Raw genomic sequence first — 27,876 nt, 5'->3', positions numbered from 1 at the left:
GAAAGGGAAGGCTTTAAGGTGAATACTGGCCTGTCTTAGAGAAACATTACACTGTCCCTTAGAGTAGAGCACAGATGCACATAAGCAAACACCATCATTCCGCCATGCTCTGGTTTATGCAATGTAATATATGGCAACTTCCCTGAAGAAGATAACCGGAGGCTACAGCTGGTACAGAACCGAACAACCATTTGATCCTGAGTCGAAAACGTATGTACCTCCATGTATACAAATTCCGGCCTTAGTTGACTTCAAAATCCTCTGAGTCACACACACAGAGAAATTTAGAATAGTGTGAAATTATATCTCACTAAACAGTAAAAAGATGCCATCTGTCATTATTGCTAAGGTCGGACCCAGACCTAATTGATCCTGATATTCTAGATCCCCATGGGTGGAGGACACAGCAGGGATGGAGGTCCTTAGATATGCAAAATGATCAATACATTATAATAATATTGTTTGATTTAGCTTTTACAGCCCAGGGAATTTAATAGATTAATTCAGCTCATACTATACAATACTGTTGTGGAGTTAGCCCAACAAAGGTGGTATTTAACCAGCAAGTACTTTAAAGTTGCCTTGTTTTAGTGTGCAAGCCAATATTAAAAACGTAGGGCTAGATGTACAAAGCATTTTTCTGGTCGCAAACGGTCATATTCATAGAATCGGGTAAAGGATGACCAGATAAATGCTTTTCCTAATGTACAGAATACAAAATGTGATTTGGGAACTTGTTACTGAATCTCATTTCGCATTTGTGAGTCAGTATTTGGAAGGAGAGTGTTTATGGCGTCTCTAGCAAATACCGAATTGGTGTGTTATTTATTACTGTCTTTCAACCGAATTCCAGTTGAAAAACAGGAATACTTTACCACCGGTTTCAAACTGGTAGTAACCCATTCGCAAAGGCGAAGAAGTCCATTGGGAGCCCCTTCCCATGTGAGAATGTTAAAAAGTATTTTTTAAGGACAAGCAGTGATCTCACAGACCACAGTCAACTTTAAAAAAAATGAAACTGCAAAGTTTCATTTTTCTTCGTAAACGCATCTCGTTTTCCTTTAAGCAAAACAGGCTGCATTTAAAAAAAAAGATTACTTCATTATAAAGCAATCACAAACATGGTGGCCTGCTGACCCCAGCAGGCCACCATTCCTGTGATGACTGCAATTCGTAATAGGTCGCAAATTGCCACCTACCTCAATAATATGCATGATGGTGGTCTATTTGCAACCAACTAGGAATACCTAATGAAACTCAAAAGAGTTTCATACATTAGGAATACCAATTTCCTAATTGCGATTCGGAGAGAATCAAAATCAAGAAATCGGTATTCCTAATTATAGCACATGTGGCCCTCAGTAACATAACAAAACCATAACAAAACCATTTCCAAACCAACAGAACCTGTCACCTCCTTCCACTAAACATGAGACTCAGTCTACTGGTTGTATGTCCTTCACTACATCATGGCCACGAAATCAGGTGTTTTACATCAGGAGAACCTTTACTTCAACAGTATGGTAAGTTAATAATTATGTGTTTGTGTGTGTTATAGTTAGGTCAGAAGCTTCATAGGAAGAGTGTTTTGTGTTAAGCTAATAACTTTGGCACTGATTTACGACCTTTAAACTTTAAAACAAAAAAGAACACAGAAATCCACCAGTTATGGTTTACCGAGATAACTATAACTTGCATCTCCTACCATGCATTAAGGCCTCAGATATTACACCAGTCATGACATGTGAAAGTGACATTATTCTTATCATCACTGAAGACATCTCAAGTTACAATCAAAATCTAAAACACTGACATTTTTTAGTTATGGTTAAAAGCGCAACCCACAACTCACACAAAAGCTATCCAAACCATAACTCACTTACCATGTGCAATTCTTATTACATCACAATATTTACAGCAATAAATAGCAATACCAAAATGCAAATTTAAATAAACAACACATAAACTAATCAATAATACTACATTCGTAGTCGTCTCTGTTGAAATCGTAAGGGTAATGTGATATGTAATGCCATCAGTGAAGTGATTTAAGACATCTGTAATTGCAGCTGTTTCATTAAGGGTAAAGTCATGAACCTTGACTTTGGTGTTCAATTTATGGTTTACATATCTGTTGCCCGAGTTATCAATTGTGCTACTGATCATAACTTGCACATTTCAGTGCTTTTTTGTTTTAATGTGTAATTGCACTACAACTGCAGCAAATTTCTGATGTTTTTGGAGTATCACAACTACAGCTAACTATGACTTCACTACAACCTTTTATGTTTTTTCAGTGATTTTTTAGATTTTTGGATCAAATACCACATTCAAGAGTTTCCTGCTCTATCCTCTCTGAAGGCAACCAGCCCCAGCTGTACACATTCTTCGTCTGTATGCAGTGGGGCTGGGTGTACCCACCGTAGGCCAGCTGGTTCAGGTGTCAACACTTATTTCAAGCATGTTCTTATGAATTCAGAGAAGCGGGTATGACCTTGTAGAAACAGTAGAAATATTGCACACAAAGTCAGATATACTGTAATTTAATTGATAGCAGCAGTAATTATTTCAATCACAACACTATAATAAAAGCAAAGGTGATATCTCAGAACAGTTACTTACATTTTAGGAATAAATGGTCACTAACATGAAATGCAGTCAATGCAGAAAAGTTTTCTTACGTCACCTGGAAGTGATGGAAGAGACCCCTTTCTGGATTTCACAACAAGCGCAACAGAAGGACGAACAGTACAGACACACAGCAACATGCACTACACAGCATTTAAAGTCTCACAGATGTCAAAAGTTACAGCCTTTTATAGCCAATAATATGGCAATCATTCTTACTGATTCAATGTGTAGACTTTGACATATCATTCTGGATGGCTCCAAACTCCGTTGATGTGTCAGAATGACCATCTGAAGCAGATGTTCTTGGATGTTTTCGCCAATTTTGAAGCTGTTCACTAAGCTCATTTCTGTTGTAAAAGTCCTTTCAGATCCTGTGTGATTAGTGAGAAATAATTTTCTAATTTGTTTCAGAGTCCATAGCAAATGTTGCCGTCTCATTTTGCACAAGAACATTCCTGTTAACATGACAAAATAATTATGTAAACAATGATTTTTAAGGCATATGTGTCATGTTATGCTCTAGGTGCTATCAGCGACACCCAGGGAAAATGGCTCTTTACCTGCTCCTCAACTGCAGCAAGCATATCTATCAGGGCAGAAGATTGAGAATTTCAGGTTTCACATTCAAATGGATCCTGTCTTTCCTTCTTGACCACATCATACCTCTCAGAAATGGCATCCCTGAAACCTCCAAAGAGTGAGTATCCTGTTGGTTGCCCAAGGATACCTCTTTCCACCCTTACTTTTCAATGCACATATGAAGCCTTCGCATATTAAAATTTTGAGAAATTAGGTTGTTGGTTGAGTGGGGTGATCAAGCTACAGTCAGAATCCCTGTCAGGGTAAAGCACAAACATCACTAAGTTAAACTGTGCTTAACCCTCTGGTAGCTTGGCACAAAGAGTAATATTGTGAAAACAGTACTCAAGGAATCCCACATCAATTTAGAAAAATAGAGAAAATTCTAATAAATTAGTTGATGCCAAAAATGACACAAATCCAATCAGTAGAACCAGAGTTATGAAGTTTTTAAAGTTTAAAGTGAAAACTGGCGCCTAAAACATCAAAGCGCCAAACTGCACAAGACCAAGTCAAACAAGATGGCCAAACACGATAGAGCGCGTGTCGTGTACAAGAAGTGGATTGGGCCCAGTTGACATTTACCTTCAGATTTACAAGAAATTTCAGCCAAAAATATCGTGAGAAGGGAAAGGTCAATGGGGCAAGGCTGCAGGTGGTGTCGGACAAAGAGGCGTCGTTTTTGGGGAGGCACTGGACAAATATGCAGTGTAGATTTCCACATTCATGCTTAGGGTCTGATTTAGATATTGGTAGGCACATTACTCCATCACAACGGTGATGGATATAATGGGATTTAGATTTTGGTGGATGTGATATCCATTAGTCTCTTCAACTGAACGAGGCTGGAGACTGTAGCCAACAAGGGCTCCATGAGGCAGGATATCCCTTCTGTGAAGGACTGCTGAACAGGATTCACTGCTGCGGAAAGTAACATAGCGTGAGCTGGCGCAAAGTCAGGTCGACCAGCAGTGCACCTTCTTCAAATAGACTAGCAGGTTGGTCCTGGTCTCCTCATGGTTCTCAGAGCAGTTTTAAGACAAACATTTTTTTAAGTCCTACGTTTTGGATTTTGGCTATCTGGGCACCTTAAGCAATAGTTCCAAGTGTCCAAGAATGGAGAGGCACCACTTAAATAATTAGGAATCACTTAGGCTGGGTCTGGGTGCTGGTTCAAGAAGTCTGGAGCCTTTTCTGCCACTGAGGCTCTGATCAGGAGGCAGGCCAACTAGCCCTTGGAGCCCCTCTGGTAGTCCTGGGTTCAAGAGATGGAACAGAGTTCATGCTGCAGGGCAGTCCTCAGAGGGTTCAGAGCAGTCTTCAGGCAGCAGAAAAGTCCTTCTAGGTGCAGCAAAGAAGTCTTCTGGAGAACACATCAGGCTACAGCAGTAGGCAGTCCTACAAGAGTATTTCCATAGGGCCAGAGAGTGAACTGAAGAGTGGGTCTTAGAGTCCTATTTTTATACCAGGTGCCTTATTTGAAAAAGGAGAAGTTTCTCGAGAATTCCCTTTGAAGTGCTTGGAGTTCCCTGCCTTCCTTGCCATGGCTATAGCCTGACTGTCTGAACAATGACGTAGTGTGATGTCTTGTAAGTGGGGCTGTGCTCAGACCTGACCCCCTAGATTTTGTAGTATCAATATTCTGTCCCGATGAGATTAGGAAATCAATATTCCCAGCCTGGCACCAGGATGTGGTTCCAGTATATTGTTGTCAGAATATCGGCATAAATATTGCTTCCTAAATATCATCAGCAAAAATATTAAAGAGTAGAACATTTACACCTAATGGGATGATATTTTTGTACACAATATGTAAGACATGATAGTTCCATTAGGTGGTCTTTCTGTGTAAGATATTCTGACGTATGACCAGTACACAGTCTACTTCATTGAATGTCACTTTGATGCTACTTGTAACAAATAGCTTTAAGGAGTCTGCAAGTTCTGAGGTACTATCATAAATCAGTTGCCAATAACCCATTTTCTGGATGAAATTCTTATATTGTGAAAAAACTCAGGTATTTGTATGAGCATAGTAAAATCCGTGTACAGCCAGAGCATGACATGAGCATTAATCATTCTGTGTACAATATTATAGCTTATGTAGAAGTAAATTGCATTATATGAGAATCTAAGTCAATTACAAGCAACTCCTGACAGCAGAATGATGTCAGACATGAATAAACTCTATATTTGCTTACTATTAAATCATTTGTGAAATAGAAAATAGCCATATTTGCCTACTGTCCTACATACTATAGCAACAAAATTGCATATTAGACAAGATTCTCTGGTGGGACTCTGTATGAGCAAAAGGGGAATTACCCCAACACCTGGTAAGAGTCACGATCTGCGTGAATTTTACCACAGCCTGCAGTGAGAGTGGCATCCTCTTCAGCCACTCTATTAGAGTACTGGAAGACCCCCTGCTGTATAGAATTTTCCCATAGAAAAGAGGCGCATTGGGTGAAAACCTACGAGAGAAGTTCTCCTTGCTCTTCTTTGTTCTGAGGCAGATAATTCCCTACTGCTTTTGGCACAGGACCAACATCCCCCTCCAAAGGGTACACCACCCTCAAAGAGGCTCAAAGAGGCAATGGTGCTTCCTCCTTGTCTTCTCTCTAAGCACCCCAGACAGTGTAGATCATCTTCTGGGAGATCTGCATTCAGCATCCTTCCTGTAAGCTTGATAGAGCCAACACAACTATGTATACCTACCGGGGATTCTGTCCTTTGTATCTGGACTAATCTATGCTAAGGAGACAGTGATATTAGGAAATACCACATGGACATTTCTGTGCTACCTAAACAGAGCTGCAGTGCAAGAATTATAAGATATTCAGTGCATATTCGCCCCAAGGTCTAGAAGTTTAATAAAGGCAATGGTGTCACGTATGTCTATAATCCAAAGGATGGTGGTTCTTGGCAGACCCAGATCTGGACAGGTCAGCATAGGTAAAAGACACCATCCTCTTATTGGACACTCCTGCCTTTCAAATTGAGGGAAGGGGAAACCTATTTTTTGAAAAGTTTGAATTACATTGATTCTAGCTAAACACATTCATAGCTGGCATGGCAGCAGTGGAACAAAGGCCCCCGCATCTCCTGTGGTGCAGGTGGCCCCAACCTCTAGAGAGCCCCTTCAGCACACTACTCTGGCCTGGGAGCTCCTGAGTGAGTCAGGGGTGGGGGGCTCCATGTACTGTGCAGGGGGGCCCCCTCAAGTTTCGTTACGCCACTGTGGCATGGGTTCATCCTGTTCCGGTGATACCACATTATTGTTCACTGACTAAGTGAACACTGTGTAATTATGTTAGCTTACGCACACATTCACTTGCTTAGGCACTCATTGCAAGTGTGACAAAGAGGTATCTCTGGGGGGATACTTCTCCATCATCATCATCATCAAAATCATCAACTTATCCAGTGTTTCCGGAACTGAAATTACTGGATCTGGAAACACCACACTCAATTTCCCTGGATGTAGATCCACACACATTAAAACTACAGCTGGAGAAAGGCAGATGTTGCAGGAAGAGGCATAGCACTTCCCCACCAGTCTCCTTCAGCACCGCACGGGGAACAAACAACACTGTTCCCCGCTAAGTCACAGTATCCTCCGTCGACTTCAAAACCCACCCTACTCACAGACCTGCCCACCCACAAACATTTATCACCTACTTGGAGCTGATTGTAAGGAGCAGCATATTATTACCTAGATTGGGCAAAGCATGCAGATTTTCATTCAGTATTCCAGTGTTCGCATAGCTATTTCCTGTTGCTTGAACTATAGCTTGCAATGGCCAGATTTAGATGTGTGCCCCTCATCCTTTATGCCTGCCTAGGCCAGACTGGGAAACCTAAAGTAACCTGGTAAAAATGCTCAAACCATACCTAGTCCCTTACAGCATCACTCCCCTTCCATTCATTCTTTCTCTTTCTTTCTCTTCTCTCTCTCTTCTCTCTCTGTAATTTCTTTCTCTCTGCCTTCACCCTCTCTCACGCGTTTCCTGTCTCTCTTGAAGCCTCCCGATGCCTGCTGCAATTTACCATGAGGAGCTGGGTAAGTGGCAGAGGCACTAGCACCGGCCCTGGGGTTTTTATCAAGCATTGTCAAAGCCAATAGATTTTGGCTATGCAAGACTTATTAGTATTGTTTTGTTAAGATGTTGCACAGAAGCGTGAGCTATTGTGCAACCTGACTGAAGGTAACTAAAAAACTGTTAAGGCGTGGCCAGCATTGACAGTGTCATAGTGCTTTTTTTGTTTACTTTAAATAATCTTCAAAAAACATTAACAGAGCCAAAAAGCTCTGTGCAACCTATTAAGCTTTGTTTAGTGTTTTTCAAGGGAATGTGGCATTACAGCCAGAACTGCTGCTTGCACTAGTGGACAACCAGGTTTGAGTCTCGGCATTGAATCAACATCCAGAGATTTGGAGCAAATGACTCTGTTCCTAAAAATAAAAATGAATGTGTCCTTTGTGTAAAGTAAATATTGTTTGTGCAAAGTGCTCCAATACCGTCAAGTCCACTGTGTGCTATATATACCTTCTGCAAATGAACTAACAAAAAAAAAGCAACAAGGGGGAGGAGGGTGGCAAACAATGTTGGCAGGGTGAGTGGTGAAAAAGAACAAAGCAGCGCTCCATTTCCTTTATGTCATATTTGTACTATATTAAAGCTAAAAAATACATAGCAATGACAAAGTGGGAGGCGGTGGGTGACACAAGGAAAACTATGAGGATGAGAGAGGGGATGGAGAGGGCCTGCAAACACAAGCACTATTGAGAAATGGTAGGTTTAAAATACAGAAAAGTAGTTCTACCAGCAGCTGACAGTGAAGTGATATTGGCCGCAAGACAGGAAACTGTACTTCGTCTAAGCTCCATGGACGACCAAAGAGGAAGAACTGAGGGCCAGATGTAGGTAAGTAAAATTTTGCGAGTTGTAAATTGCGAGTCATACCGACTCGCACTTTGCAACTCGCAAAATCTTATGCAGAAAGGTGTCTCAGACACCTTCTGCGACTCGATATGGGGTCGCAAAGACCCACCTCATGAATATTAATGAGGTGGATCGCATTTTGCGACCCCATAGCGAGTCCATGCACTCACAGGGATGGTGGCCTGCTGGAGACAGCAGACCTCCATGTCTGTGACTGCTTTTTTGATAAAGCAGTTTTTTTTTTCTTTTTGCAGCCCGTTTTCCTTAAAGGAAAACGAGTTGCAAAAAGAAAAACTTCCGAAACCATTTGGTTTCGGTTTTTTCAGAGTAGGCAGTGGTCCATAGGACCACTGCCTGCTCTGAAAATTTTTTTTGGGGCATTCACAAAGGGGAAGGGGTCCCATGGGGACCCCTTCCCTTTTGCGAATGAGTTACCAACCACTTCAAGTGGGTGGTAACTGAAAGTTGGTTTGCGACCGCATTCGCGGTCACAAAGCAACTCAGCATGGCGATGCGGTCGCAAATAGGAAGGGAACACCCCTTCCTATTTGCGAGTCGCATCCCCAAATTGCGAGTCGGTACCGACTCACAATTTGGGGATGTGCATCGCGTTAGGCTGTTTGCATGCCACAAACTGCGTTTTTCGCAGTTTGCGACATGCAAACAGCTACCTACATCAGGACCTGAAAGAGGAAGCAAGAGGTGGCTAGAACCAATGAGAAGCAAGAAAATGAGAGCGACGTGGGAGCCAACCAATGGCAAGTAATGGTAAGTATGGAGGTGTGCTATGAGTCTTTTTTTAAAGCTTTTTTTCACTATTGCTTTTGCAGACAGTGCATGTGCACTGAGGGTGAAAACTAAAAAGGTCTCCAGTCCACGGAGGAAAGACTCAGGTGGAAAAGAGGCCTGTCCAGCCTGGATCCCTGCACCTACATGTGGCCAATGTGTCATGAGGCCTGTATGATTCATAAGCACTCCCGATCAGCCTTCCTACCTCACAACCCAAACATATTGTTTCCGAACTTCCAGGCAAAGTATGCATACATTCCCTGGTAGAGATAAGAACATTTTCATATTGAAAAAACAATGTCCCAGGCAATACTTCATATTTTTTTTTACTCAAGTAAGCTAAGAGATTCAGTATTATTATGGTATCACATTCACTGTTACACAACTTAATTACACATAATAGAGCCATTAACATTGGGAAATTTGATGGAGACAGCTGCACAGCATTGTCTGAGGCAGACATATTTTGTTCACTGACTGACACATCTTTTGTCTCAATGCTGAATGGCATGTCACATTAAATGGAGTTTTGCAGTTCTTTTTGAAATGCCACTGACAGCACGTGTCTTAACATCATTACTTTCGGAGACACTGTTCTTTCCAAGGTCACAGCTTTCTCTCGGGAGGGCACAGGGTGGCATTTCCATTTTGCGGACAAATTTGATTCTGACTTCCGTTTGTAAGTCACGAGTTTGAGGGCAGGTTCTTAGAATATGTAGTTCGTGTCCTTTCTCTGTTAATTGTGTTTCAATTTGTACATGAGTATCCTAGTTCTACCTTGGATATTTTACTCCATGGTCGTTGCTGAGTACAAGTGGAAACAAGTTTTATAATGCTTCACACACGTCTAAAATTTGTCATGAATCGTCTAACATCCCTGTAGGTCAGTATATGTTTTTAAGGGAGGTTGTTGTCAAATTCCTTTTTGATGTATTTTTTCTACGTAAGGGATCTGCAGTAAAAATGTGCTTGCTAAGTATGATTTACTTCCCTTTCCTGATACTACGTATCCACAACTGTGGCTTACAAGTGATGTTCTGTGGAAATTTTATGTCATATCTTGTATGCATTGCTAATTTGAATTGCTTGTAAATGGATATCATTCATTTAAACTCTTGGATCTGTCCCGAGTTAAAGGAAAATGGAAACCCACCACAAAATGCAGGGTCCTCTTTTGTACGTCCAGCCTGTTGCCATATTAGAGCAGGGAGTCGGCGAACGTGCTGCTGATGATGATCAGTACAGCTTCATCATCGGGGTCATCATGGAGCGGAATTAACCCAGCAAGATGCAGTAGCTGAGAAGAAGCACAATAAAGGGCACCCAGCCCACTACTATGGTTGTCAGCATTGCCATGTTAAAAAACTGCGACGAAAGTTATACCAATCTTTCACAAAATCTGCCACTAACATTGATATGTATGCCAACTTTCTTGGATGACTCTTCTCTCGAAGTGACTCCTTCCAAGTCAACGACCACCACTCTAGAGGAAAAACTACCATCACAGTGGAAAATATTTATTAGAGATGATGTTCATTCATCAATGTAGCAGAGGTGTTGCCTCTGTCACACTGACGGACAAAAAAGTCTGTCATTAAAACCCTAAATCGCTCCCTATGTGTTTCTTTACTGTGTCTACGAAAGTTTTTATAGGCAATGTCCTGCTTTAGATTTCCTAGAATTCATTGCTTCTCCTCCTAATGGCCAGATGCATTGTTTTGCAGTGTTACAGATGGGTAAGTTTGGACTGTTTAAAAGAAATCTCTTCGGAAGGCTCAGCAGGATGTACAATGAAGCTTCAGCTTCCAAGAGTAACTCTGACCCTCCTCCTGCATACTAAGCTATCTAAACATTCTAGAGCCACACTTGTATTTCTCTTCACTGGCTGGCCATAGAAACTGATTCTGCTGATGGAGCCAGACACCCGAGCTGGATTTGTGAGGTTCTTGCCTACCCAGGAGAGACTGTGAGTAGAGGAATATTAGCAGAATTTGCAGCAGGTGTCAGTGATGTCCGCATTGCGTTGCAGAAGGATCGTGTAGCAATTCCAGAGTACACTGGAATGTCTAATGCCCTCAGGACACAAACAACAGGAGCAACAGCACTGATAGATTGTATCCTCACCGTTGTGCAAAGGTTCAGAATCAGTCATCTCATTGATGTTTTTAAAATGTTCTCTGGAGAAATTATAATAAAGGTGCAAGCAGGTTTCTGTGAGAAGGTGCTCCTTGCAAATTGACACTGGTAGTAGTGACAAATACTTCCTCTTCTAAAAGCATTGCAAAAGCACAAAAGTATTTGTAGAGACTTGTACCTCCTTCTTTGCAGGGTGACCATTGAAGAGCTGGTGCCCCAAAACTATTTAAGTTAAACATGAAATTCTGAGCTTGCATACACAATGAGACGCACAAAAGAGGGTCCTTCAACAATGGTAGACATTCACCCACTCTTGGGTCGGACATCTTTGTTGCAACAGACATTAATAAAACTAAGCTGCCAATTATTTCTAGAATATTTGACCTAGTTCCAGTTGGGTTGATATTGCCTACTTGTGCATTAACAATATTAATACCCTGCATATCTCTGCTTCCCCATCACACTCTCATCTCCTAAAGAAAGTGCATCACCACAGGTCCTGTGACTGGATTTGATAATGGAGACGAACTGGAAATGGAAGTTCAGCTCTTTTGAATAAATCCTAGCCGTAATTGCAGCAGCAAACACTCATCCTTCACATCACTCTACACATTTTGGGGCTTTTGATTGTTCTCTTTTTGAATTTACCAAAAAGCACCGAATTACGAGCACTAGTCAGAATTCATTAGAGTCTCTCTTGCACCCTTGCCCTTGTGGTAGAGCTGATATGCGATTCCTCTCAGGATAAGGATGACAAGATACAGAAATAATGCTGAAGGTCATAGAATCATCTGACGATGAGGATAAGAACAGTGAAAGTAGACAAGCAAGTAGGGATACTATGCAATGTAAAGGAAGGTTGGATAATAAACCCATGGCAGCTCTCATATTGAATAAAAACTCATATATAAAGTAGGTGAGAGAGCGTAGTTTAAATAATACATATACTAAAATGAAATGCTTAACAATGCTACATAGAAAACAACAATAATAATGATTCTGCTTAAACGTGCACTCGAATTGTGATAACGGTGTGTGGCCACCAATGTATATGCAAACTAATAATGATGAGAAAATTGTTCATGCTATGGTTAATCAAGTTTATATTAACATTTACGATATTGCACTTATATTGAAAATGTTATAGGCCTTAAGTTAGCGTGAGATGTAGGTTTTAGCTGCCTAGCTCTCATATTAAAAGCATTTTTCTGTTTTTCAGTGGGTTGACTCGCAAAGGGCCATGACCCTGCAAATGTTCTTTTTCTTCAACTTGGAAGATGAATGTATCATTGTAATTCCGTTCTCAACCGCAAACTTGGTGCCTTAGTTTAAGTTTTTGTATAAAAAATCGAAATAAATGTAGATTAATGTAATGTACAAGGACGTTTAAACCATGGACAATGGAACTCCTGACCCGAGAAGACGTGCCAAGGTATGAAGTAACCCAGGATGTGCCACCTCCGAAGACGTCAATTATGAAGACCAATCAAAATGTTATGAATAAATGTGGGGCGACAATTAGAATTACCTAATGAATAATTTGATAGGTTAAAGATAGTGGGGTATAGTAAATGTCCAATAGAATTTCGGGGGAAGGTATTACGAAAAAGGGATAAAAACCCATGTCACAGAAGGGTCGAGAGAACTAGGTAGGGAATACTATTGGTTTTATCCAGAAACTCTGTCACTCTGTTCGGTGACTTGAGACTTATTAAAACCATCCTCATCCATAGACTGCCCCTCTAAACTTCTCCTCCTTACGAGGGAAGTGTCCCTATGTCCCCTAGTCAAGTTTAGACTGATGGCGTTTTGACTGATGTCCTGAAGACGAAGACTGATCCTGTGTGCTGACCTAATCCTTGGAGGGTAATTATGACAATGCAATCTATAATTTGTCTGTTTGCTTTTCCTTTCTAGGTACCAACTGCTCATTTTGATAGAGTCCTTAGCTAGATGTTTTCTAAATTGGTGTTCTAAATTGTTTTGCATGAAGCCCAACATGCTAATGCTAATCAGTGGTTAGGATAGGAGATCACTTCGACTGAGACAAATAGACAAATGACTGACATTACGCAATGCTGAACTGACACGTATATGACATTTGCTGTATTCTGATCTATGTTTACGCCGTGCTATGTTCTGATGTTTGTGATTCTTGCATTAATGAAATCTTATCACAGTTGTCATATCGTGACTATACTATTATGCTTCTTGGTATTGAGATTAACTCTTTTGCTCGTAGATTGTAACCAATAGGGAATAAAATACATAAAATTCTATTGACAGGTGTGGTTATTCATGGCTGAAAGGTCATGGTTGCGTCGACAATTTGATTAATGTCTTTAACCAAAGTAAAGTGCATTGTTGTGATAAATATTGATGACATTATTGATATATTGCTTGACATATTGATTAGCTATCTCGTCCTACGGTGTCTCTCCACTGGGTCACAAGATTCATTGGCCTAAAACGAGTCCTAATGTGTAATAAATTAACATAAAAGGACGTGTTAACAGTTCTGGTAGCAGAGCAACGGTTTTGGCCCTTGGGGGCCCTAGGACGGAGAATCAGTGTTTAATTTGTTTTTCTGTGATAATGCAAATTGAAGGTATGATGGGTTTCTAAGTTCACTATGACTTTCCCGGGATCTCGGAGCCTGCCTAAGTGAGTTGGGGATGTCCTCGGCGCCATAATGTGTGAGGTTTAGGGTTTTTGCGCTTGCTTACCTTACGCCTTTTTGCAGATGATTGTGAAATTTGTGTGTATCTAGCTGCAGTGTGTGTGAGTGTGACGTCAGTGGTGTCGCGCTGAGATAGGTCATTTGTCGAGAGGGATCACGCACGGATTGGCTGCCGTCCGTGAGAGGCAATAGGTTGAGAAAGGTGGGTGAAGAGTGTCCTGGGAAGTAAGTCACTTTTTGATTAAAATACAAATAAGAGAAAATTGCAAAAATGAATTTTGTCAAAGCATTCAAGAGCGCTCTGAAAGGAGATGCATATATTGTAGCAACTGATGGGGAGCCTACACCACCCGAGGGTACTCCAGCTTATATAGTTATGGAAGAAAAAGGTGTTGTGCCTTGTTTATGGGTGAAACAGTGGTGCAAATTAACAGAGAAAGAGGGATGTTTAGCATTCCCAGAACATGGGACGTTCAATACGAGGGTGCTAGAGAATTTGAGGTGGATGTTAAGTACACAGAAACCACCTCCGAGGCCAGCTCAGTATGAGGCTTTAGCGGTTTGGGATCTAATGGCTCTTAAATAGAGGCAAGAAAAGTTGCAGAGAAGACTGAGAAGGGCAGAAAAATCTTATGTAGAGGCTAGATGGGATGACGAAAATAAAATGTGGAGAAGGGGAATTGTTGATGGATTAAAATTGTACCCAGCGATAGCACACGGAGAAGAAACACAGGGAAAGAAAGCCTCCTGTAAAACAGATAAAGATTCAAACAAAACTAAAGAGAATAAAAGACCTTGGGAAGAGGAAGATGATTCAGATGATGAGGAATTCATGGACAGATTATTACATGATCACCCACCACCTTACGCGGTGAGCGATAGTGCTCCAAGCACTAGCGTAGATCCTGGGAACCGGACGCACGAGAAGGGAGTTGCTGATACAGTACAGACTAGTGATACGGCTTTGATACAGAATGGCGTCAGTGTAACCACTGCACCAGACATACCGATACAGTTGCAACCTCCACCGCAGATACAGAGAATCTACCCAGACGTTCCAGTACTTGAGACTACTACAAATCTGATAGTGCCGCCAGACCCGATATATACGAAATCAAAGTTGGTGCAAATTGAGTCAACACCGAAATTGCTGTCCCAGTCGCAACCACAACTGATACCAGGGTACAACCCAGTAGCTGGTCCACCATTAGTGCCTGTCCCGGGTACTTTGGAACAGACCTATGGAGTTACTGCTCCACAGAGTTTGGGACCAGGTCAGACACCTGCTGCCATATCATTACCAATTACTGTCGGTCCACCAGTGCCATTGTATGCTCAAGGCAAATCTGGTGTATGTGATCAGGGGGTAATGACCCAAGATGTGATAAGAGGAGGGTCTATGGGAACTCCCCAGATAATGGCCCCGGGAGAACTGGTAGTTGAAAAGCCGAGGTCTTTAATAGACCTTAGCCCAGTAGGAGCACCCATAGAAGCAACGCGTCAAGCAGGGCTAGGGGTTTTAACTCCACAGACGATGAGTACGAACGCCTCGCAGTCACCAATGATACATGCAGGAAACATCTCACTGCAGGGTTTCACAGTCCAACAGCTAAACGAATGGCTAGAAAAGACTTATACTTCACAAAAGGCTGCAGTGACTGCAGTCGAACCGGAAAAGGAACGGCAAGATGAGTACCTAAATTTTGGAAGATTAGGGGCAGAAGCTGCTGAATTAGTGGAATGTACGATGGGAGTAAATAGATTGGAGTCATACACGGAAGCAGAATTAAGATTCCTGTGCCCTAAGATTACTAAAGAAGTAGGTAAGGTACATCAGAGATTAGCGAACCCGGCAGATAAATACAATATTGATATCAGAAACACTAACCATCTGAAAAGAAGTTACAGACTAGATTTTGACTCCAAAGATTTTGAACACATGAGGTCTGTGGGAATGAAGGCACATTTAAAAGAATTGTTGCAAAGTGCGCAAATTTGGGGTGCACTGGAAAAATGGGAAGGCAGATGGGCAAAGAAAAGAGATAAGGGAATAGGTGACAGTCCAGGGTCAAATCAAGCCAAAGCCTCACCCGATGTGGAATCAGTAAAAATACTACCCATGAGAGAAACAGCTGGTGGTGTCTTAGTCCATGTACCATGGTCTAGAGGAGAAATCTTATCTTTTACTAATGATTATCCCAGATTGAGGGAGAAGCCGATTGAGTGGTACCAACAGACAGACAGGTTTGTGAAACTTGCAAAGTGTCTTTGGGAAGACTTGAATACCTTATTTGAGATCATTATTCCGCCTGACTTGTGACTCGAGTGCAAAAGAGGGGTAGATTGGCCAACAAAGGAACCGGCAAAGGATAAGGTGACCGGGGCACCCTCTGAAGAGGTGATGAAGTACTATCATAAGGTGTTTGAGTTTTTGAAACAAAAGGTGTCGCCGAAGGGGACTGATTGGCAGAAGATTGACCGGACCTCTCAAGAGGTTAAGGAATCAATACATGCTTACTATGAGAGATTGCTAAAGGCATTTAAACACGACAGTGGTACTGAGACTATTGAACCGAAGGACATGAACCATCTCGTGTTTAGATCCGTCGAAGGGCTAAGACCAGAGGTTAGCCAGATGATTAAGAATCATCTGATTTGTTGGCAAGCGAAACCGATTGTCGAAGTGTTGCAGTATGCGAAATACTGTAGTGATGAGATTGAGCGAAACAGAAAAAGCTGAAAGAAAAGGTGATGGTGATGCAGATAAGGGCTGCACAGGCAGGAATACAGGGAAATGGAGTTCAACAGATGATATAGCAACAACCGCAAATGAATGGTGTGTTTCAAACACAGCCGAGAGGTCGAGGCCGAGGGTTTGTGAATCGCGGTCCAGACTTGAAATACTGTTGTAGTTCGAAATGACATGCAAGGGGCGAAAAAGATGTCACCATGTCACGCGTGCGGGGGGCACTGGAAACGGGAGTGCCCGAATGCGGTGCAGGATGGTGTTGTTCAGCAAAGCACTAATGTCGGTACATTGCAAAATGTAAGAGGCCCAAAACTGATACATCAAAACCCGAATTTTCAGAATAACCTGGTACAAATGCAAGGGGTACCGCCCATGCAGCAGATGCAAATGCCGCGTTTTCAGCCAGCTCAAATGCAACCAGTACAACAGCAGGTTCCCATGGTACCTAGACAGCAAATGCAATTACCAATAGCTCCGATGGGACAGCAACAGGTGATGCTTCCTCAACAGGTCACAGGCAAGGTAATGAGTCAAAATAATACAGTACAACAATTCCCATTACGAGGGGAAAATGGCATGAATGGAGAATGGTCAGATGATAGTTCAGATAGTGAAGAATGCAGGCTTGCAGCATCCTTAGAGGTGGATCAGCGGGGTCCATATGTGGAAGGAAAGGTGATGGGCTACAAAGTCTTGTTTCTGGTTGATACCGGAGCTACACGCTCTACAGTCAGAAGTGCGGAGGTTCCAAAACTACCACTTTCAGGGCATACTATAAGGGTAGTCGGAGTATCAAACCAATATCTGACAAACCCGATTACAGATCCAGTGCAGGTTGAGATTGGCAACTTCCAGGGGCTGCATAGGTTTGTAGTCTGTGATTCAAGTCCAGTATCTCTATTGGGAAGGGACTTCCTGTGCAAGACAAAATGTTCGATTACCTGTTCCAATGACGGTATCGAAGTGCAGACAAATAGTGACGATGAGGGAGATGAAGGTCAGTTTTCAGAAGAAGAGACAGGGACGGCTAATGAGGATTATCCTTTAATTACCCTGTTCCCGATGCTTACCATGATTGATCTACCTGTCGAGTTGCAAGGAATGGTAACAAAGAAAGTGTGGGAACTGACAGGAAAAGAAGTAGGGCTAATAAAAGGCGTGGAACCAGTTAAAGTACAGGTAAAGCCGAATGCAGTGTTTCCTCAAGTGCCACAATATCATATGGCACAAGATGTCCTTATCGAAGTGTCACAGATAATTGCAGATTTTCTGAGACAAGGAGTCCTGATAGAGGTTTTTAGCAGTCCGTGTAACTCTCCCATAATGGGTCTGAAAAAGCCTTGTGTGAAAGTCCGAATTGTGCAGGATTTGAGAAAAATAAACAAGATTGTGGTAAAATGTTGCCCCATAGTGCCCAATCCAGCAGTAATCATGTTCCAGGTTCCATGCGATGCTGAGTGGTTCACTGTTATAGACCTGTCACAAGCTTTCTTTTCGATACCTCTTAATGAGGACAGTCAATTTTTGTTCAGTTTCAAATTCCTGGATAAGGGGTACAGTTGGTGCAGAATACCTCAAGGGTTTTCTGAATCACCGTCCATCTTCAATCAGATATTGAAAAAGGGTTTGGAGTCTTTGGTACTGCCTTTCAATTAGACTCTAGTGCAATACATCGATGACTTACGGATTGCTTCCAAAACAAGGGACAACAGTATATACAATACTATTGCCTTACTGAATAATTTGGGAAAGAATGGGCACAAGGGTTTCACCTAAGAAGCTGCAATACTGTCAGAAAGAGGTAAAATACCTAGGGAATCTAATCGAAAGAGGGTCCAAGAGAATATCAAAGAAAGAATAACAGCCATATTGCAAATGAACCCTCCGACGACAAAAAGAGATGTCAGGATGTTTCTGGGAATGGTGGGCTACTGTCGCCAGTGGATACCCAACTTTTCGATCATCTTAAAACCTTTGATAAAACTGACAGGCAAAGAGATCAAGGATGAGCCATATGCCATAGCCTTGTCCAAAGAAGAGCTTGAGTCATTTATGGAATTGAGAGAGTGCATGTGCAGGGCACCAGCGTTAGGTATGCCTGATTATACGAAGCCTTTTCTACTGTTTTGTCATGAACGTGATGCTTGTTCTTTGTCTGTCTTGACACAGGTCCATGGAGGTGCAAATCGCCCTGTAGCATATTTTTCAGCTACCTTGGACCCCGTCGCAGCAGCCTTACCGAGTTGTTGGCGCGCAGTTGCAGCAGTTGGTCAGAGCCTTACGCAGTGTGAAGGCATAGTCATGGGATACCCCATAACAGTAATGGTTCCGCACTTAGTTGACATTTTGTTAACCCGAACCAAAACTCAGCACATGACAAATGCTCGTCTTACCAAATATGAGACAATCATACTGGGGTCACTGAACGTTACACTAAAACGATGTACTATATTGAACCTGGCAACTTTACTTCCTGCTGAAAACACTGAAATTAACAATGAGGAAGAATTCGAACATGACTATCTTGAGGTAACAGAATTATGTACCAAACCTCGACCGGATATTCAGGACACACAGCTAAAAGAAAATGACTGTATCATGTTTGTTGATGGGTCCTGTTTAAGAGATTCCGTTGGAACACTGAGAGCTGGTTATGCGGTATGTACCATAGCCGGTATCATTGAAGCCTCCTTGCTCGAGAGAGTGTTTTCTGCACAAGTGGCAGAATTAATTGCCCTTGCTAAGGCATGCCACGCAGCTGTGAATTTGAGGGTCACTATCTATACTGACAGCAGATATGGGTTTGGAATTGTACATGATTTTGGCCAACTATGGTCACAGAGAGGTTTCATGACCTCTTCTGGTTCCCCTGTGAAAAATGGTGAACAAATAAAGGATTGGTTACATGCGATTCAGTTACCTCTTGAAATTGCCGTGGTAAAATGCAATGCTCATGTTAAGTCACAAAACTTTGTGTCCATGGGAAACGGTTATGCAGATCAAGTCGCAAGGTTTTACGCATTGAACTGTATATCGTTCAAGGAACAGTGGGAATTGTTACCGCAAACTGAAAACGACACTTGTTTGAACCTTGCATTAAGGGTGGTCGATACCCTAGACAAGTTAAAAACATTACAAGGTCGTACAAGCAAAGAGGAAAAACGTTCCTGGCAGAGAATGCAATGCGTACAGAGGGCTGATGATTTGTGGGTCTCAGAGGAGGGGAAATTAGTCTTGCCAAACAGTCTTCTGTCTCAGTTTGCCAGGTTGTACCACGGACAGGCTCACCTTGGGAGAGATGCAATGATTAGGTCATTTAAAATCGACTGGTTCAACCCAAAATTCAGACATGTTGCCGAGGTTATCTGTCACAGGTGCATCATCTGTCAACAGATGAATGCTGGAAAAGGGACAGTGGTAACTTTGAGCCACATTGGGAGAGCTGGTGGTCCGTTCAGCAAAATGCAAATGGACTTCATTGAAATGCCTGTTTGTGGAGGATTGAAGTACGTGTTGGTGATTGTGTGTGTTTTCAGTCATTGGATTGAAGCCTACCCCACACATAGAAATGACAGTCTCACAGTTGCAAAGCTGCTACTTAGGGAACTAATACCAAGTTTCAGGTTTCCGGTCTCTATAGAGTCAGATAGGGGCAGACACTTCGACAATGAGGTGATTAAACTCCTGTGTGCCGCATTAGACATCGAACAAAAGCTGCATTGTAGCTACCGCCCTGAAGCATCAGGACTAGTAGAGCAAATGAACGGTACTCTGAAATCGAGAATGGCGAAAATGTGCGCAGCTACCAATATGAAATGGCCAGATGCATTGCCTTTAGTGCTGATGTCAATGAGAAACACACCTGACAAGAAAACAGGACTATCCCCCCATGAAATCCTCATGGGTAGAGCTATGAGGTTGCCAGCTGTACCTGCAAATGCTCCAGTGAATATCACAGATGATATGGTGTTGGACTACTGCAAAGGTTTGCCTGATGTGATTCGCTCTTTCTCTCACCAGGTAGAAGCTAACACATTGCCACCGATTGGAGATCCAGGCCACACTCTACAAGCCGGTGACTGGGTGGTTGTCAAGAAGCACGTAACAAAGTCGTGTTTGGAGCCACGCTGGAAAGGGCAGTATCAAGTAATCTTGACAACTACTACTGCCGTGAAGTGTGCAGGAGTTCCAAATTGGATACATGCCAGTCACACAAAGAAAGTAACATGTCCTGTTGAAGAGGAACTTGAAGTTTCCGGCACAACAGTTCCAGGAAGAGAAGTCTCAGGGCCAGAAAACAGCCAAGAAGGTACTGAGACTGCTGGAGGGCCCACTGAGAACAGCCTCGTCCCTCAAACAGTGAATGAGTTCGAGAGAGGTGACAGAGTGCCTATCTCAGTAGAGGCAGCAGGAGAACTAAATCAAGGAGAGATTCTCCCAGAAGTAGACAGATACGGGTTAGAACTTGAACCCGGTACAGATCCAGAAGAAGAAGAAGGAGAAATAGTAGAAGGAGGTTGGAGTGTGCCAGAATCTCCTGAGCCAGCTGCAGGTCCATCAAGTGAAAACACCATATCACAAGAGGAGGGGGCTGTCCAGCATCCTGAAAAGACACATCGAAAGAAGACACATAAGGGTGACAACTGGCCAGAGAAACCACTCTTAAGGATAAGAAACATACCAAACGAAACAATAATAGAGGAGACCGACACATCTCAAGTGGAAGACCTAAGTGAAGGAGAACAGCAGGGTGAACGAAGGCTGAAAAGAAAGAGAGCTGCAAACAGAAGATATACAGGTCCTGAATGGGCGTATGCTACAGCATCTGAATGGCAACAAGAATTTCTAGCATTCTGTTTTGATCGAGAAGTACCAGGCCAATACTACGGTACCTGAACTAACTCAAGGAAAAGACTTGGTTAAAATCGTAAATCTGAAAACTGATAAAAGAGACTTTATAAATTATCGAATGTGACATTAAAACCTGATTATGGGGGGGCGTGGCTTCGGGCGTCAAGATGGCGGTCGCACTCTGAGAGTGCTCTGGACCCCTCCGTCATCCGCCCATAGCTAATGCGGTTTTGCCGAGCGAGGGATGCCGCTTCGACTCTCCCCGTGATCCCTGGATCCCGAGGAGCCGGTGGAGGTGAGCGGTAGCGAAAGGCAGGCTCCGATCTGCCGCCGCGGCCCGACCGGCTCCGAGGGGAAAGAAAAATAAAATGGCGGCTGGGACGGGGTCTCCGTGGCTGATTCGGCTCCGACGCTGTTGCCCTTACTGATGCTGCGGCGCCGGGCTGGGGGCGCCCCGCGGGCCCTGGAGAGCGCTGGGTCGTGCTCCACGTGTGGAGCCCCGTGGACGGAAGAGACGGCCCTGTCCCGGCCTGAGAAAAAGGCCCTACGTTAGCGGGGCCGCCCCTGGGTGCCCGCGCGGAGGCGTCAGAGTGGGGGACCCGCGGGGCCCCGCCGGACCGGAAGTACGCCGGGGGTCCGGGAGGGCATTGGGACCGCGCCCCGCAAGCGGAACCCCGCGGACTGAGGGGACGACGACGGCTCGGGGGAGAGGCCCTGCGGCGAGAGGGCGGCCCCGGGGTGCCCACACAGAGACGATCGACGGGGAGGCTCTGCGGTAACCCGCCGGACGGGGGACGCACCGGGAACCCTGGAGAGCATTGGGGCGCGAAGTCCCACGGATTGGAGGAGGCAACGCCGCCCCGGCCCAAGAAGAGGGGCCCTGCGCCGGCGGGAATGCCTCCGGGCGCCCGGCTGAACTGTCGGTGGAGAGGACCCACGGAACCCCACTGAAGGGAGGCGGGACGCTGTTGGCACGAGGAGGAACAGCGTGACAGTGGTATGGAGGATGCCCACCCGCGGCTCCCATTCCCTTCCTCCACCCTGGTGCCTTGATTGTCTTGGGGTGGGGGCCGGGAGCGTGTGGCATGCCTGAGTCGTTCGGGGGATCAGAGGTGACCCCATATATTCTTCAAGCAGCTATCGACAAGCGGGCCGGTGGGCCAATCTCACCCTCCCCGACGAGGCCGCTGACCTGAATGGCCCGACCACCAACGCGACTAAAAACAGGCCGTGAACCTGGGACACTGCGACATCCAGGGAGACTGGATCTGAGCCACCCCGTGGATTCCCAATCATAACAAGTGAACCAAGGCCCAAGATTTAAATCAAAACACGGCAAGACTTAACCTGTCCGACTCCCCCCCCCCTGCGCCACGATGGGGAGAGACAAGGCGAACAAACAACCTCCACCCTCTCAGCAAAAGATCGACCAGTTCACGACGCCGACAGGACAGCGGGGAGAGGGGGACACGGCTAGTGGGGGCCCGGCGCCGGACGGTGTGAGCGCCATCCTCCAGGCCATCCAAACTTCGCAATCCGCTGTAGAGACCAAAATCGGGGAAGTACGGGAGGATGTGGGCCTTGTTAGGCAGGACCTCAGAAACGCAGTGAACCGGATCATTGAGGTCGAGGCCAGAGTCTCCCAGACTGAAAGCGACCTATCCGACCTTAAAGCCAAGGTAACCCAGCTGATGACTCGATCCGGAGAGTTGGACCGCCGCGCTGAGGACGCGGAGAACCGGTCAAGACGCAACAACCTGCGCTTCATTGGTTTTCCAGAGGGCATAGAGGACGGCGGGGCCTACGAATTCCTAGAGAATTGGATCAAGACCTGGATGCCGGAACAGTCCCTCTCGCCCTGGTTTGTGGTTGAGCGAGCCCACAGGGCACTTGCCCCTCGTCCCCCTCCGGGCGGCCCAAAACGCCCGATGATTGCTCGCTTCCTCAACTTTAAAGTCAGAGATAGTATCCTCAAGGAGGCTAGGCGTCTGGAAGACCTCCACTGGGAAAACCACAGGATCCTAATCTTCCCGGACTACACCCGTGAGGTCCAGACTCGCCGTCGTTCATATGAGCAGGTTAAACAAAAACTTAGAGCAATGCAGCTCTCTTACATGCTCCTCTTCCCCGCAAGACTCAAGGTCCTCTTGGCCGGGAAAGCTCATTTTTTTGAAACACCTGAAGAGGCATGGGACTGGCTGACAGAGGAGGGCGTCGGAGCCCGGAGGGGCCCCCCGGGTCCTACTGAAAAGATCTCCCGGATGGGACCCCCCCTCCCGGAGGGGCCCCGGAGGAGCCGGAGACGTACCAGGTCCCGGAGGGGGGGGATAAAAGGAAAAGATTCAGACACTCTGGTGGACAATGAGACGGCCCGGAACTTAGACTCACAGACCGAGGGAAGTGCGGACCCTCCCGAGCCTCGGGCCTCGGCCCAGGCGATGGACGACGGACGCTTGAGCCAGTCCCCGGCACTTGATTAATACTGACAATGAAACATACTTGACCCCTGCTGGGGGACCCCCGGGGGGCGACCCGGGTTGTTCAACCTTTAAGACGCGGGCCCCTAGGGGACCGTCGTTGGTCACGCTGTGCCCCTCTGACGTACAGCACCTTACCTCGGCACACGGCCGCTAATTGCAGTTGATCCGGTTAAATGGAGGGGTCCACCACTCCACCCCAATGATAGTCACTCTGGCTATCTGGTTCTGGTTGGGTATGTGGGCGACAGATGCTTCTGGGGTGGGAATATGGGGAGGGGGGCAGTTAGGGGGGGGGGTTTGAAACCAGTTTAAAGCGTAACGAGTCGCTTAATCTCGTTTGTTATTTTAATATCTCACTGTTAAGTTCAAAACAGCCGTCCCTAGATCCACAACCAGACACTCAATTTGGTACAATACTCATGCAATCCACGATTGGCATGCACTGACACAGGTCCTCTCCTGGAACGTAAATGGCCTGCTAGACAAGATCAAAAGGTCAGCAGTATTTAGCACTCTTCGCAGATATTCTCCCTCTGTGTTTTTTTTGCAAGAAACTCACCTCCTCGGGACTAGGTGCCCCATGCTTATGCGAGGAGGTTATGATAGAATATACCATGCGGGCTTCTCTAGAGGCTCCAGGGGTGTGGCCATCCTACTCCACCGCTCCCTACCCATGGTGATTACAGGCACACAATCCGATCCACAGGGCAGATTCGTAGTGGCCACAGGGACGCTCCATGGGTCACCAATAAACCTTGTCTGTGTGTACGCCCCTCCGGCGGGACTGGACCCCTTCCTACTCTCGCTCCGACGCGTGGCGGCGGAGCTCCCCCAGGGGGCCACCCTGTTGGGAGGAGACTTCAATGCCGTTCTCGACCCCACCCTGGATGTGTCTGGCGGGGCCACTGCCAGTAGATCCAATAGGGCTTCGGCCCTCAACAGCTGGACCGAGAGCCTAGGCCTATGTGACGTATGGAGAACCTGGCACCCCAGGGAGCGGCAATACACGCACACATCAGCTGCCCACCAAACGCAATCCAGAATAGATCTTATATTCATGCCCGCCACGGACCTCCCGAGCGTTACGGGGGCAGAGATACTCCCTCGTGGAGTCTCAGATCATGCTCCAGTACGTGTTCGTTTGGGCGGAACAGACCCCTCCAGGCGCCCGGTGTGGCGACTGAATGCCTGGTATTTGCAGGACGAAGACTATGCCCACGAGGTCACGACTCACCTTACCCAATACTTCGATCTGAATACGGGATCAGTCCAGTCTCCGGGAACACTATGGGCAGCATGTAAGGCCACCCTTAGAGGGCAAGCTAAATACCTCCTCCGTTCCCGCGAAAGGGATCGAAATTCTCAGGTCTCCAAGCTGGAGGCCAAGGCCTTAAGGCTGGAGTGCCAACAAGCGACCTTGCCGTCTGCCTCTACCTTGAGACAACTGACCTTAGTCAGAGGCGAAATCAAACACATAATACTAGAATCGGCTAAACATATCTGGAGAGCTTCCACTGCCCGAATATATGGCTGGGGAGACAAAAATGGGAAGCTCTTGCATTGGTTGGCCACCCGTCCTCTGGCCAACAGAGTTATCCCAGAGATTTTAGATGCCTCGGGCACCCTCACCAAAACACCTATTGATATTGCGCAGAGTTTTGCCTCATATTATGCCAGCCTATATGCGAGGCACCCCCGCCCGATCATTGAGAGAGATGCTCCCCTTCTAAACGACATTACCCTTCCTAGGGTCCCCTCGGAGACAAGAGACAGGCTGGACAAAACTATTAGCCTCGAAGAAATCACCAACGCGATCTCCAGCCTGGCATCGGGTAAGACCCCTGGTCCTGACGGGTTCCCAGCAGAGTTATACAAGAAATGCAGTGACATTCTGGGTCCACACCTTCTTAACATGTACGAGGAGGCTGAGAGACTGGGCCGCTTCCCTGTTGGGATCGATCAAGCGACGATTGTAGTGATCCCCAAAACCCAACCACCATCACGACACTGTTCGGCGTACTGGCCCATCTCACTCTTAAACACTGAGGTCAAGGTGCTCTCTTCGATCCTTGCCTCTAGATTGAAAACAGTAATGCCCACTCTGGTGCATCCTGACCAATGTGGCTTTATGCCCACCCGCAGCACCAGACACTGCATCAGGCGGCTACATCTGGCCCTGGCCCACCACAAGACCCTGTCGCACAAACCCTTGGCACTACTCCTACTCGATTTCGAGAAAGCCTTTGATACGGTGGACTGGTCTTACCTCGAACAGGTTCTGAAAAGAAACGGGCTCGGCCCCAAATTTCGAAGCCTAGTGAGACTCCTATATTCCAGGCCGACAGCCCGAGTTCAGGTGAACGGGGTGGTTTCCGATCCATTCCCCATTGGCCGTGGAACCCGACAGGGATGCCCACTATCTCCCCTGCTCTTCGCATTGATAATAGAACCCTTAGCGATAATACTCCGAGGAGACCCATTGATCGAGGGCTGGTCCTGGCCCACCTGCTTAGAGAATCGCGTGGCGTTATACGCAGATGATGTCCTCCTATATATTTCCAACCCGGCCAAAAGCGCCCCCCGCGTACTGGAAATCCTAGGCCTCTTTGCGGAGGCCTCGGGATTGATCCTAAATCCCACCAAGTCCCTATTGGTCCCCCTGCACAGCTCTAGGGACTGTGTGGACTGGCAGCGAAACATCCCAGTACGAAGAAACAGTTTTAAGTACTTGGGAATACACATCTCACTCCTCCCCGAATTGTCATGGGAACTCAACATTACGCCGTTAACTAGGAAAATCAAGATTGATCTTCTGCGCTGGAAGACCCTCCCCCTTAATTTGCTCGGCAAAATAGCGCTCTACAAGATGATGATCCTCCCTAGGCTCCTCTACTTATTGCAAAATTTTCCGTTCCCTATACCCATAAAATGGTTCAGGGAAATGGATTCACTGGCGCGCCAATTTATATGGAGCGGAGCTCGCTCACGACTGGCGCTCAAAACTTGCCAAAGAGATGTACACGAGGGGGGCTTAGGCATGTCCAATGTCCACTTTTACTATCTTGCGACGCAGCTGCTTGTAATTAACGACTGGGTGGGGGGTGGGTGGTCAGACCCGGCATACCGGTTGGAACTTCAGTCCATGGGCTACCCTCGGGTCTTTGGCACCCTCTACGGAGGTCCAATCTCTCAAGACGTCCCGGACGTAACTAAGGTGATTTTACAGGGATGGCGGACTGCTCAGAGTTTGACGGGGTGGCAGGGGCGTCTCACCCAACAGACCCCGCTATGGCATGGGAGATACTTGGCGCAGGTGGCGGGCTTGGAGGGTTTTCGAAACTGGGACAATATAGGTATCTCTACTCTGGGGGACGTCTGGAGAGGGTCGTATATGCGATCCTTTGAGGATCTCCCAAAAAAATTCTCCCTGAATAAGACACAGTTCCACAGATATCTCCAGCTCCGACACGCCCTACTAGCACATGTCCAAATGGGAGAAGACATACCCGAGCATAGTCCTATGGAGGCCGGGGTGCTGATGGGGGACCTGGGTAAGGGAGGTGTTTCCCAGATATACCGTGCCCTGGTAGCCGGCACCCCGGGTTCTCTGGGGGAGCTCCGCCGAAGGTGGGAGGGATAGGCGGGCCCCATGGAGGGGATGGACTGGGACGAAGCATTGATGGCCCCACGCGCCCTAGCGATGGCCACACGCCTTCGATTGATACAAGCATATTACCTTCACACAGCCTATCTCACTCCCATCAAACTACACAGAGCGGGCTTACGCCCCACAGCGGAATGCCCTCGCTGCAGAAACCCCACAGCCAACTTTTTCCACATGGTATGGACCTGTCCAGTCATAGTGACATACTGGGAAGCTGTTTTGCAGGAAATCTCCGAGGTCCTACAGGAAGACATAGAGAGGAGACCTCTGCCCCTCCTTCTGGGGATCATGGGCGACACTGGGTTGAGGAGACCGGACCGAGTTTTCCTTGGGGTGGCGTGCCTGGTAGCCAAGAGGGATATTGTGGCGGG

This window comes from Pleurodeles waltl, chromosome 4_1 (genome assembly GCF_031143425.1).
Source record: "Pleurodeles waltl isolate 20211129_DDA chromosome 4_1, aPleWal1.hap1.20221129, whole genome shotgun sequence".
NCBI lineage: Eukaryota > Metazoa > Chordata > Amphibia > Caudata > Salamandridae > Pleurodeles > Pleurodeles waltl.
Note: the sequence above shows the minus strand (reverse complement) of the source record.